The sequence below is a fragment of the Acipenser ruthenus genome, unplaced genomic scaffold, assembly GCF_902713425.1.
Source record: "Acipenser ruthenus unplaced genomic scaffold, fAciRut3.2 maternal haplotype, whole genome shotgun sequence".
In the NCBI taxonomy this organism is placed as follows: domain Eukaryota; kingdom Metazoa; phylum Chordata; class Actinopteri; order Acipenseriformes; family Acipenseridae; genus Acipenser; species Acipenser ruthenus.
The window spans coordinates 6,765-20,000 of record NW_026708474.1 but is presented as its reverse complement, the minus strand read 5'-3'; the positions used below and the strand labels follow the sequence as shown (position 1 = coordinate 20,000).

General features: G+C 50.3%; 1 non-coding gene across 1 annotated transcript; it reads left to right on the top strand.

Annotated features, from left to right (window-relative positions):
* The first annotated feature begins 10,695 nt into the window (after positions 1 to 10,695).
* trnad-guc (transfer RNA aspartic acid (anticodon GUC)) lies at positions 10,696 to 10,767 on the top strand. The gene has a single exon. It is a non-coding gene; the product is annotated as a tRNA-Asp (tRNA).
* The last annotated feature ends 2,469 nt before the right edge of the window (positions 10,768 to 13,236 follow it).

Genomic DNA, 13,236 nt, shown 5'->3' with positions numbered 1-13,236 from the left:
TAAAAGTTTTTCCCTTCACTATACAGAGGAAGACAACCACCAACGTGCAAAATCCCCAGCACCTTCAGGTAGGTATTGCACAGCATCAGACACTGTACCAGCACTTTGCGTCTCCACTTGGCGGGTCAGCTGACGCTTAGGCGTCTGTGCTAGCGTTCCACGCTCGGTACTCGCGCTTCGGCGCTCGCGCTCCGGCACTTTTGGTGTCAGCGCTTGTGCGCTTGGTGCAGCGCTTCGGCGCTTTGTGCAGCGCTTCTGCGCTTGGTGCTTAGTGCTTCTGCACTTGGGGCTCAGTGCTTGACGCTCGACGCTTCGGCGCTCGGTGCTCGACGCTCGGTGCACGTTCCATCAACGTCGGTGCTCGACGCTCAGTGCTCGATGCTCGACGCTTCGGCGCTCGACGCTCGGTGCTCGGCGCTTGGCGCCTCGACGCACGCACCCTCGACGCTCGACGCACGCGCCTCGGCGCTCGACGCTCGACGCTTCGGCGCTCGACGCTCGATGCTCGGCGCTCGGTGCTCGCCGCTTCGGCGCTCGACGCCTCAACACGCGCACCCTTGACGTCGACGCACGCACCTTGGTGCTCGACGCTTCGGCGCTCGGTGCTCGACGCACGCACCCTCGACGCCTCGGCGCTCGACGCGGAGGCTCTCGACGCACGCACTTCAGGTGCTTGACGCTTGGTGCCCAGCGCTTCGGCGCTCGACGCGCGCACCTCGGCTCTTCGTGATTGACGTCAATACTAGACGCTTCGGCGTTTTACAATGTCTGGGTTCCACCGTTGTGTGACCTGTCAGGCCAAGTTGCCTGCCAGCAACCCTCACGAGGACTGCGTCGCATGTTTAGGGCCGGACCATGCGGCATCTTCCCTGGCAGACAGGGCATACTGCCAGCTATGTGCGGGGTTTCAAACACGCACCCTGCGCCAGAGAGCTAGGAAGGCATTGGGAGGTCGTTCCCCATCCTCGGGCTCGTCCCACACCGTCTCGGCCCCACCATCGTCTATCGTGTCGCTGCCGGCGACGTCTCAGCCTATGAGCCCATCTTCCCAGCTTACAGCTGGTCAAAGGTCTCCAATTAGGCGTGCGCGGGAACGTTCCCGCAGCCCCTCCTCTCGCGGGGTTCGCCCCCGTCGGGAGTCGCGATCCAGATCTCGATCGCCTCGCCGGAGAAGGCACTCCCGCTCCCCTCGAAGGGGTAGACGGCATCAGGACACATCTGGGGTGGCTGAGCTCACCTCCAAGATGTCGCAGTTTATGGAGCTCATGATGGGACAACAATCCCTCCTCATGACTCTAGCGAATGTGGCGCCTCGGGCCCCAGAGATGGTTACCGGACCCAGCGCTAGTCAGCCGATGGTTCCTCCACCAGTTCCCCAGGAAGTAGAGTGGGACGCCGATGCTGTGTCAAGGGACGCATCTGATGCAGACCCGCTCTTTGAAGACACAGAGCCTGAGGTGGCATCCCAGCACTCTGGGCAGGACGACCCTGAAGTGCTGGATACTAATGACCCTATCTGGTCAGTGGTGGAGAGGGCAGCCCGTCATCTAGGCGTGGACTGGCCTGCATCAGAGCCAAGACGTCGCTCTCTATTTGAATTGCCATCGGCTCCGCCCCTTCAGTCCAGGATGCTCCCGGCATTCCCGGATTTTATTAAGGAGGTGAAGTCCACCTGGGGAGCACCGGCCTCCGCCCCTGCGACTTCTCGCAAGGCTTCGGCCTTCACCATGCACGGGGCGAGCGAAGCTGGGCTGGCGTTGTTTCCGCCAGTGGGCGCCGCGTTTGCCGCGCTAGTAAAGACGCCGACACTTTCGGGGCTGGCTAAGGACCCTTCCTGCCCTAACAGGCAGTGTAGGATTACGGAGGCCCACCTAAAAAAGGGTTATGCCGCGGCTACAGAGGCAGTTAGACTGTCCAACGCGGCCAGCCTCCTGACAGTCTACCAGGCGGCGCTGATTCGCGACCTGCCTGAGTCCCCATCCGTCGGGCTCAGAACCGAGCTGGGTGCAGTTGCACAGCTTTTGGTCAGGCTGGCTCAGATAAATGTGCGAGCACAGGGCAGGAGCATTGCTTCCCTCGTAGTAGCAAGGAGGCAGCTATGGCTCTCACAGGCCAGGGTACAGGAGCCTGATAAGGCCCCGTTGTTAGATGCTCCTATATCCCCGGGGCACACGTTTGGCCCAGCGGTGGAGGAGATGCTGCAACGCTCCGTCAAGGCGCGTGAGGCGTCGCAGCAGTTGGCTAAGATGTGGCCAAGCAAGCCTTTCCAGCCAAGGCGGCCGCAGGAGCGCCAATGGCGCAGGGCGCCGCCGCAGCAGCAGGCGCACCCACAGGGCAGTAAAGCCGCCCCTTCGGGGGTTGCAGCACACAGCCAACCCACGTTTGCAAGACCGCAGCGCAGAGGGTGGCGCCCCAGAGGAGGTAGCAGACCACGCCCTCGTGGCTCTGGTCAGGCCCCTCGTGAGCGAGCGCAGCCTAAGCAGCCCTGAGAAACCCCGGCAGCCGTTAACCCACCCCTACACTGTTCCACAGCTCCTGTTCTGGCAACAATGCACCAACGACATCTGGGTGCGCAAAACTATACTCACCGGGTACACCCTTCAATTCCGGTTAAACCCCCCCCCCTTCAGGGGAGTGGTGGTAACTGCAGTGAAGGACTCGGTTCAGTCCTCAGCTCTAAATGCAGAAATACAGGCATTGCTCAAGAAGCGTGCCATTCAACTAGTAGACCCTGCTCTGACCGACCAGGGGTTCTACTCCAAATACTTCCTTGTGCCAAAGAAGGACGGCGGGCTCCGCCCTATTCTAGACCTGCGTGTACTGAACAAATACCTACGGGTGTTGTCGTTCAAGATGCTTACGCACAGGCACATTGTCCAGTCTGTCCGGCAGGGCGACTGGTTTACCACCGTAGACCTCACAGATGCGTACTTTCACGTTCCCATCTGTCCGGGTCACAGGAAGTACCTACGTTTCGCATTTCAGAGCAGGGTCTACGAGTTTTGTGTCCTGCCATTCGGCCTGTCTCTAGCTCCTCGAACCTTTTCGAAGTGTATGGACGCCATTTTAGCCCCCTTGCGGGTTCAAGGCGTTCGACTGCTGAACTATCTGGACGACTGGCTCGTCTGCGCGCAGTCAAAGGAGCAGTTGGCACAGCACACAGTGATGGTTACAGACCATCTTCAGCGGCTAGGTCTGAAGGTCAATCCAGACAAGAGCCGCCTCGTGCCCAGCCAACAGACCGAGTTTTTGGGTCTGCATCTGGACTCAGTGTCCATGGAAGCGACCCTATCGACACAAAGAGTTGCCTCATTAGAGCGGTGTCTCTCCCTATTCAGGTTGAGAGAAACAGTCAGCATGGAGCTTTGTCAGCGCATGCTGGGGTTGATGGCTGCCGCCTCGCAAGCCCTTCCTTTGGGCTTACTACACCAGAGACCTCTGCAGGCCTGGTTCAATGCCTTCGCGTTGCACCCGCGGAGAGACAAGCACCACAGGCTGAGGGTATCCCGAACCTGCTGGGAAGCATTACGCTGGTGGAAAGTTCAGTCGAACATCCGCCAGGGCGTGCGCTTGGGTCCCATCTTCCGAAGGGAAGTTATCACAACCGACGCTTCCAACCAAGGTTGGGGAGCAGTCTGGAACGGGACAGGGACCCGTGGAGTGTGGTCAGGACCCTGGAGGTCAGCCCACATCAACGCTCTGGAACTCAGAGCAGTGGACCTCGCCCTTCGGCACTTCTTGCCAGTGCTTCTAGACAAGCACTTGTTAGTGCGGTCAGACAACACCACAGTAGTGGCGTATATCAATCGCCAGGGCGGATTACAGTCCCCAGGTCTTCACCGGATGGTAACGCGGCTGTTGCTCTGGGCTCAACCGCGGTTAGCCTCTCTGCGTGCAGTTCATCTGCCGGGCAGAGTCAATTACGCAGCGGATCTCCTGTCCAGAGGAGGTCCTCTTGCGGGCGAATGGCGTCTTCACCCTCGGGTGGTAGAGCGCATCTGGGAATGGTTCGGCACAGCGCAAGTCGATCTCTTCGCTTCGCGAGAGACCATGCACTGTCCTCTATGGTTCTCGGTGAAGGACCTCGACAGCCCCCTGGGGGTGGATGCACTGGCTCACGAATGGCCGCCAGGGCTCCTGTATGCATTTCCACCGATTTCGATGCTCCCCGCCTTCTTGGAGAAGGTCAGGGTAGAGCAAGCGACAGTGATTCTGATCGCTCCTCGGTGGCCTCGGAGGATATGGTTCCCGAGTCTAGTGCAGTTGTTGCACGGTCGCCCGAGGGAGCTCCCTCTGCGAGCGGACCTGTTGTCCCAAGCCCAAGGAGGGCTATGGCATCCGAACCCCAAGCTCATGCAGCTATGGGCTTGGCCCCTGAGCGGGAGCGCCTGTCAGCCTTAGGGCTTTCAACGGCGGTTATATCCACTATTCAGAGTGCGAGAGCGCCCTCTACTCGGTCGCAATATATGTATAAGTGGAACTTATTTCAGAGTTGGTGTCTGGCTGAGGGCCATGACCCGGTCTCCTGCCCGATGGCAGTGATATTACAGTTTCTGCAGAAGCTGTTGGACGAGGGTAAGTCTCCCTCTACACTTAAAGTGTATTTGGCCGCTATTTCGGCTTGCCACGTACGCATTGACGGGTTATCACCTGGTTGCCATTTTTTGGCATCTCAGTTTCTGAAAGGCGCAAGACGCTTGCGGCCTCCAAGAACGACCAGTTTACCGTCGTGGAGCCTTGATGTGGTGCTAGAAGCCCTTGCCAAGGCACCGTTTGAGCCTCTCCACAGCGTGGATATGAAGCTCATATCTATTAAGACTGCGCTTTTGCTGGCTGTAGTATCAGCAAAACGCGTGAGCGAATTACATGCACTGTCAGTGCATCCTTCTTGTACTCGTTTTGCAGGAGACAGTTCTAAGGTCTCCATGCGCCCTAATCCGGCCTTTTTACCAAAGGTTATATCCCCGTTCCACATGAACCAGTCAGTCGAGTTGATGGCGTTCCATCCTCCTCCTTTTTCTTCCCCAGAGGAAGAGCGGTTACACATGCTCTGCCCTGTGAGGGCATTGAGGTGTTATATTGACCGTACAAGGACTGTGAGGCAGACAGAACAGTTGTTCATATGCCATGGTTCTAGATCTTTGGGTCAGCCGCTGTCTAAACAGTGCCTTTCCCACTGGATAGTGGATGCTATTAAATTAGCGTATGAATCTGCAGGCCTTCCACCACCAGGGCAGTTGAAGGCGCATTCTACCAGGGGTATGGCGACATCCTGGGCCCTCTTTCGAGGGGTGCCGGTGTCTGATATTTGCGCGGCAGCCAGTTGGGCTACGCCGCATACTTTCATGAGGTTTTACAGGCTAAATGTACTGGAATCCTCTGCTCCGTCATTTGGAGCATCTGTGTTGCACTCTATGACGCCTCAGGTTGCAGACGTCTAGAGTGGTTGACAATATGGTGTGACTATTCCACCTTGGGACAGGTGTCATTGCGAGCATAGACGCTGAGGCGCAGCTCCGCAAATGTGTAGATGTACTGCCTACGCAGTTGCGTTATGACGTAAGTCTGTCCTACTGCCGAGAATCCTCCCTCGCGACGGCTTGGGTACACTGTTCCCATACCTTGATGGTTATTTTCGACTTGAAAGGGAACGATAGGTTGCGGATGCAACCCCGGTTCCCTGAAAGAGAAAATAACCATCAAGCCGCGAGGCCGCTCTGGAGGCCTTCACGGCCTGAAGGGCAAAAGAGGAAGTGACTCTCCGCGCGCTGCGTATAGTGACTCTCCTATCGGCATCTTTGACATAAAGCTCAGCCAATCCCTACTGCCTGACGGCAATGTCCCATACCTTGATCGTTATTTTCTCTTTCAGGGAACCGGGGTTGCATCCGCAACCTATCGATTTCATTACAAACACGTTACAAATTAAAGCAAACTTCAAGCCATTTATATTTATTCTCAATTAACAGAAACTCTTCCATTGCTAAAAAATATTTTAAAAAAATCTGTTTGTGCTTCTCGGAAGGCATATGATGGAGGGCGCACTGCAGTTTTTCAGTCTGGGGAATATTACAAATTAGGAGACACTGCTTTAAAATACACATGTAGGGCGGGCGAATCTGTTACAAAGAATTGCCACACTTTGTATTTATCTCCATAATGCGTTGGGACTAAATACACAGATACATTAAAACTATTTGGAGAATGCGGGCATCGATCCCGCTACTTCTCGCATGCTAAGCGAGCGCTCTACCATTTGAGCTAATTCCCCTTGATTTATGCCAGCGATTCTCATAGGCTCCATCGCAGCTTGATACGAGCAATTCAGATTGTATCGGCAATGTAGTCTGCCAATTGCAAATTCAAAAAATTAATTAATTAACTAAATAGCAAATATTTCGACGAGAGGTATGTTTTCAATTTCTTCAAAAAGTAGTCTCAGCTCGTTGATTCAGTCGCTTTAAAATCCACCTCTGTGTCCCGATGCAGCAGCGCTGTGTGCTGTGGCTCGAGCTTGTTTGACGAGGCAGGCAATGCAAAAATGCCAAAACTTGCTTTTGTATCACACGACAAACTTAAGGTCTGCTTTAACGGCTTGGCTGTCTCAAGTTAGTTTGTATTTTTAATGTAACACCTCATTATTGCACAGTCATTGTATCATATGAAGTCTCTGTTGTGCTACCAAGATATTGCCAGTTGGGGGCGACGGTCTGCCAATAATATTAATATTGCATTATCAGTGTCTTCAACAACTAGTCTGTTTACAACAAAAATGCAATCTGTGTTAGGAACACTATTTTAGTCTGATTTAAAATGGAAATTAAAATAGTATTGAGTGCTGACAAGAGTTGGTATCAGCTGTTGATTTCCTTGAAACAATCTTTCCGAGCGCTCACTTAGCATGCGAGAAGTAGCAGGATCGATGCCCGCATTCTCTAAGTAGTTTTAATGTATCGGCGTATTTAGTCCCAACGCATTATGGAGATACATACAGTGTGGCAATTCTTTGTAACAGACTCGCCCGCCCTAACAAGCGAAACATTCAACAGCTCAGAAACACCATAATAGAATCCGATGCCTTTACTAATGCATTTCGAAACTGTTAAGTTTTCTCCCAAATGCAGTTTTCAACAAATGTTTTTTTTTTTTTGTATTCCTTCCAGAGTAAGTCCAAAAGGCAAACACTGGAACTGGCTGCCTGAAAGTGCAGCGCTTGAACTGCCTCAACAAACTCTTAGCTCTAAAACGTGTACATTGAAAGTCTATTAACATCTTTAACACAAGCATCTGTATTCCAATAGCGGTTAATCCACAGAGTGATCAATAAAGTGGCTGCTGGCATTGTTTAAATATTAACAAGATGTTTTCAGGATTCACGCGTATTCTGAACAAGCACAATAGAATATGGTAGTGAAAGGACAAGAAAATAACAGGTTTATTGGCTCTGGTCTTGTATCATCACTCTGACTACTGTCCGTAAGAAAGTGGCATTAATAAAAACGTCATTATGCACCCGATACGCATGCCAGCGTCAGTGACACACTGTCGCTGGAGGTGAAAAGCGCTCAGTGCCTACTGGCGCTGGTGTGTAACACCTGTAACATGATAAACCAGCGCTCAGTGTATAAAACCTGTAACATGATAAACCAGCGCTCAGTGTATAACACCTGTAACATGTTAAACCAGCGCTCAGTGCCGCACCGCCGCGGACCAGCAGCCAATTGCAAGCTAGCAAGCCTATACAGAAAGTGTCACATGACAAGTGTTCGTGTGGTGTTTTAACTTGCTGAAATCATCTTTTTTAGAAACTTTATTTTTTATTTTTGATGGCCCACATTGTAAGTGATATTCTGGAAGATGAGACTCCCTTTTCAAAGCGCGTAGAAACAAGCAATCAGCAGCGGCAGTGCTTCCCGGCAGCTTTTGTCGAAATTCTCTTTTTATATTTCTTTTGTGTTAACATTAGTTTATGTTTCTGCTCCCTCGATCACGTTGTGCAGTATCACCCGTATGCTCTGGCGGTTTAACGGTTTGGTCTCTGTGGCACAATCAGTTAGCATGTTCGGCTGTTAACCGAAAGGTTGGTGGTTCAAGCCCACCCACGGACGGTGCTTTTTGCATTTCTTAATCAATTTAGAAAATGGCACTGTAATTCATTGCTATTTCCTTTGGTTTAAATATGTTTGGTACAAAGGGGAGACAATTAACACTTAACAAGCTGCCGGTATGTTCTCAATTGGCACTTGTGTTCTTAAAGGCATAGCGTGCATTTAAATTAAATAGGTGCTACAATGCAAAAGCAAGTTTTGGCATTTTTGCATTGCCTGCCTCGTCAAACAAGCTCGAGCCACAGCACAGTGCTGATGCATATACAGCTCTGGAAAAAATTAAGAGACCACTGCATAATTATCAGTTTCTCTGGTTTTACTATTTATAGGTATGTGTTTGGGTAAAATGAACATTTTTGTTTTATTCTATAAACTACTGACAACATTTCTCCCAAATTCCAAATAAAAATATTGTCATTTAGAGCATTTATTTGCAGAAAATGACAACTGGTCAAAATAACAAAAAAGATGCAGTGTTGTCAGACCTCGAATAATGCAAAGAAAATAAGTTCATATTCATTTTTAAAAAACACAATACTAATGTTTTAACTTAGGAAGAGTTCAGAAATCAATACTTGGTGGAATAACCCTGATTTTCAAGCACAGCTTTCATGCGTCTTGGCATGCTCTCCACCAGTCTTTCACATTGATGTTGGATGGCTTCATGCCACTCCTGGCGCAAAAATTCAAGCAGCTCGGCTTTGTTTGATAGCTTGTGACCATCCATCTTCCTCTTGATCACATTCCAGAGGTTTTCAATGGGGTTCAGGTCTGGAGATTGGGCTGCCCATGACAGGGTCTTGATCTGGTGGTCCTCCATCCACACCTTGATTGACCTGGCTGTGTGGCATGGAGCACTGTCCTGCTGGAAAAACCAATCCTCAGAGTTGGGGAACATTGTCAGAGCAGAAGGAAGCAAGTTTTCTTCCAGGACAACCTTGTACTTGGCTTGATTCATGCGTCCTTCACAAAGACAAATCTGCCCGATTCCAGCCTTGCTGAAGCACCCCCAGATGAGTCCAATTTTCAGCTTTGCCCAACACCTGGTCGTCTAATGGTTAGACGGAGACCTGGAGAGGCCTACAAGCCACAGTGTCTCGCACCCACTGTGAAATGTGGTGGAGGATCGGTGATGATCTGGGGGTGCTTCAGCAAGGCTGGAATCGGGCAGCTTTGGCATGAATCAAGCCAAGTACAAGGTTGTCCTGGAAGAAAACTTGCTTCCTTCTGCTCTGTCACGTTAATTTCCAGCTTCCCAGCATCAGGCCATTCCTGCAACCTTCTTGTTCCTGGATTTGAACTTCTTCATTTGCCCCCTTCATCAAGGCACTTAATACAACTTTCAAAGTCCATTTCATTCAATTTGAGCTTCCAGGCACAAATAATAATGTCCTACGATTATCAACATTTCAGTCAAAGCGTCCTCCCACAACGCAATAGACAATACACTCTTAGACTGCTCCTGATCAAATCAATAGGATGGCTTGAAGTTTGCATGCAGTGGAAATTGGTATTTGAGAGTTAAGGCGTTTAAGATGATGTCGCGATGGGAATGTGAATAGAGTCAGTTATATCTGCATCACTCTGTATATATACCCCATACCCCTAGACCAACGAGCCAGCTGCCGGTTTTATCCGGCGGCCGACGCGTGATACAGTACTTCAAAAAATAAATAGAAAAAAAGGAGGCTGGGTTTCGTTGTTTTGCAAAGGATGCACTGCAATGTCCGCTCACAGGAGCAGTCCCACTACTGGTGCGACACGGGGGTTTTGACCTGCTCCGTTCCCGACCTGGGCCGGTTCACCCCTCCTTAGACGACCTGGCATTCACGAGCTCCCCCAGAAATGCTATGTCGATGCCGTGCTAAGTGCTGACTCCCGATCGGCACAGCCAGTTGCAGCACAGAGCTTCCGTGCTCAAGCGATCCGCCAGCCACAACCTGTCCCTGTAGCTGGGATTACAGACACACGCCACGGCGCCCGGCGTGAGCGAGAACGGCTAGAAGGCAATTAAAATCCCCTTGTCTGAAATGAGAGCGAGAGTACTCGGGCAGTTCTCCACTGACGTGGCAGCCTTTAATGCCGATTCCATTAAAAGCATTGCCGGGTCCTGCTGTAGCGGTTAAAAACACTGTGACCAGATGAATGAATTGAAAAAGTGTTACGTGAAACACATGTGAATCCTAGTTTTCGTGCTGCGAATTAAAAAAAAAAAAAAAGCAGCACTATAAGAATGCCAAAAAATAATGAAGGTTGCGTTGGCGAGTATTAAGCCCCCCTCCTCTGAGGTGTCAGCAGCATTCCGGAACGGGACTCTGGTCATGCTGCACTTATTTTGCTGCCAGAGACTGTATCACACGTCGGCCGCCGGTTAAAACCGACAGCTGGCTCGTTGGTCTAGGGGTATGAGTCTCGCTTTGGGTGCGAGAGGTCCCGGTTTCAAATCCCGGACGAGCCCGATTTTTATTTTTTTTTGGTTTGTACTATACTGTTTTCGATCCGTAAACCGACATTAAGCTCAGCAGGCAGTTTGACTTAGACGCTTTGCAACTAAATGCGTTGCCATATTGGCAGGTAGCGTGTGCCTTCCTCGTTAGTATAGTGGTCAGTATCCCCGCCTGTCACGCGGGAGACCGGGGTTCAATTCCCCGACGGGGAGATTTTTTTTCACTGATTGAAGGCAGGTGCGTGCTGCTGTAATTGTATACATAAAATAAAAAGAAGGTTGCATTGGCGATCAGGCGAGAATTCTACCACTGAACTACCAATGCTCGCATGACGTTTTAATTACTCCTTATTGGCTAGGTGTTACACAAGCAGACAATTCGGTTTCAATATATTCCATATTACAAGGCGTGTCACAGCAACAGCTTTGCAGACTCAACAAAGACTGCAGTCCTCGTTTAACCATTGTGCAATCAGCCCTCAGCCCACGCCTCCATTCAGAGACCAAACCAAACAATTCTTTGGAAAGACAGAGTTTTGCTCTATTAAACGCCAGGGAGCGAGAGGATGCTGCCTGAGCCGTCGGGAGCGAGTGTCAGATTGTTGTATGTTATGTGTCTAAACTGCTCTTTCTCTCATTTTTACGTCACACCTCTCAAGCCCTCATAGGCAACCAGTGAAATGTGAGGTGATGTGAATAGTCAAATACATTGCAGCATTCTGTGTGTGTGTATATATATATATATATATATATATATATATATATATATATATATATATATATAAAATGATTTCCATTACACGAGAGTAGATGTTAAAACTTCATGCTGATTTGAACTCGGCTCTCGCCAAGATAAGCACCAACTAAGACGTAGCTTTACAGTAAACTAATGTGATCCATATGCGTCTCCATCCATTTACGTTTCCTTCCATATGATGATGTAGATATCCTTCTGTCTGGTGTTAATGGCTGAAGTGTAATGCTGGCTCCAGGGATCAGCTTATTTTGCCTCCCTGGCGCATCAGCACACACAACGTCTGCGATGCTGGCTCCGGGGATCAACCAAAGTGCGGCCTCCCCAGCGCATCAGCATGACAACCGTCTGGATTGAGCTAAGTAGGGTACATCTCTGGGGTTTTCAAGTGGGCACCTTCCATCCTCAGTGTTTCGTCGACTAGCCCACGACACCTCAAGAGGGCTCGACGGTGATTCTGGCTTCCCAGCATCACCCCCCTCCGTCCCCCACTCAACTCAGCCCAGCTTACTTACCTGTCCCCAGCCAGAATCTTTCCGTCTCAACCACAGACAGTTGCTGCTCCTCTCTGCTGCTTCAGATAAGTTCTTCACTGTGCGACGCAACTCTTGGCCACTGAATCCGACGTCTCTGAGAAACCGGGTTGTAGAGTGTGCCACAAATCCTCGACAACCCACTTCCACTGGGTAAACCCGAACTCTCCATCCTCGCTGTTCCGCTTCAGTGGCTAGTTGAGCATACCGCAGTTTCTTCCTCTCATACGCCTCATCTACAGCATCCTCCCATTGCACTGTTAACTCTACCAGGTGAACAAGGCGTGCTGATCCAGACCACAAGACAATATCTGGTCGAAGGTTAGTGGTGGCAATCTCAGGTGGAAAAATAAGCCGTTGACCAACATCTGCCAGCATATTCCAGTCTCTAGCAGCTTCCAGTTGTCCTGGGCGAGGATTGGTTTTAACACCTTTTCTTGGTGGTTGCTCTCCTGGGCGGAGGAATGTTGTCTTTTGTGTGTAATGTTTTGATGGAACAGGTGGCAACTTATTGGTCATGTTACGCTTGTCTTCCAATGCTAAGGCCAAACATCGCAGCACCTGGTCATGGTGCCAAGTAAACCGTCCTTGGCTAAGAGCCACCTTACATCCTGTCAAAATGTGCCTTAATGTTGCAGGTGATGAACACAAAGGACATGAGGGATCCTCTCCTACCCAGAGGTTTAGGTTCTGTGGTGATGGGAGAACATCATATGTTGACCTGATGAGGAAACTGATCCTGCTCTGTTCCATTGACCATAGGTCTTGCCAGCCAATCTTGCGTTCCCTTTCAAGTCGAAAATAACCATCAACATGAGATATTGCCGTCAGGCAGCACCGGTAGGCTGAGCTTTTATAGCAAAGCTGCCGATAGGCCCCCACGCCAGCTGCAGTGTAAGCCCGCCCCCCTGGGAGCTTACTTAACTGCGCGCGTGGGGATGCACTTCCTCTTTTGTCTTCAGCCTTGGTACGGTAGGTAATAGATAACAGAGCGAGCTTGTTAACTGATTGTACTCGATAAGCTTTACACTTGAGAAGCTGGTTAATTACCCCTTCTCTGAGTATATTTCAGTTACTGTGTTATTTAGGATTATATATATTTCTTGTTAATATATATATTTTTCCTTTCACTTTGCTTCGGCATCGCGTCTTCGTGGTCTCCCGTCTTCCTTTTCTTTGTTATTATTATAATATATAATTTATATTATATTTATTATTTGGGTTTTTGTGTATGTATATATTGTTATATATATATTCTTTATTGTATATTGTTTGGGACGCGTGTTGCGTTGGCCTTAGGCCACGCGCATTTTTGCAGCCTCGGTCTTGCTTAGGCTAGACCGCGTGTGTGTGTGTGTGTGTGCGTGCAGCCTGCATTGCAGTCCCCCCCCCCAC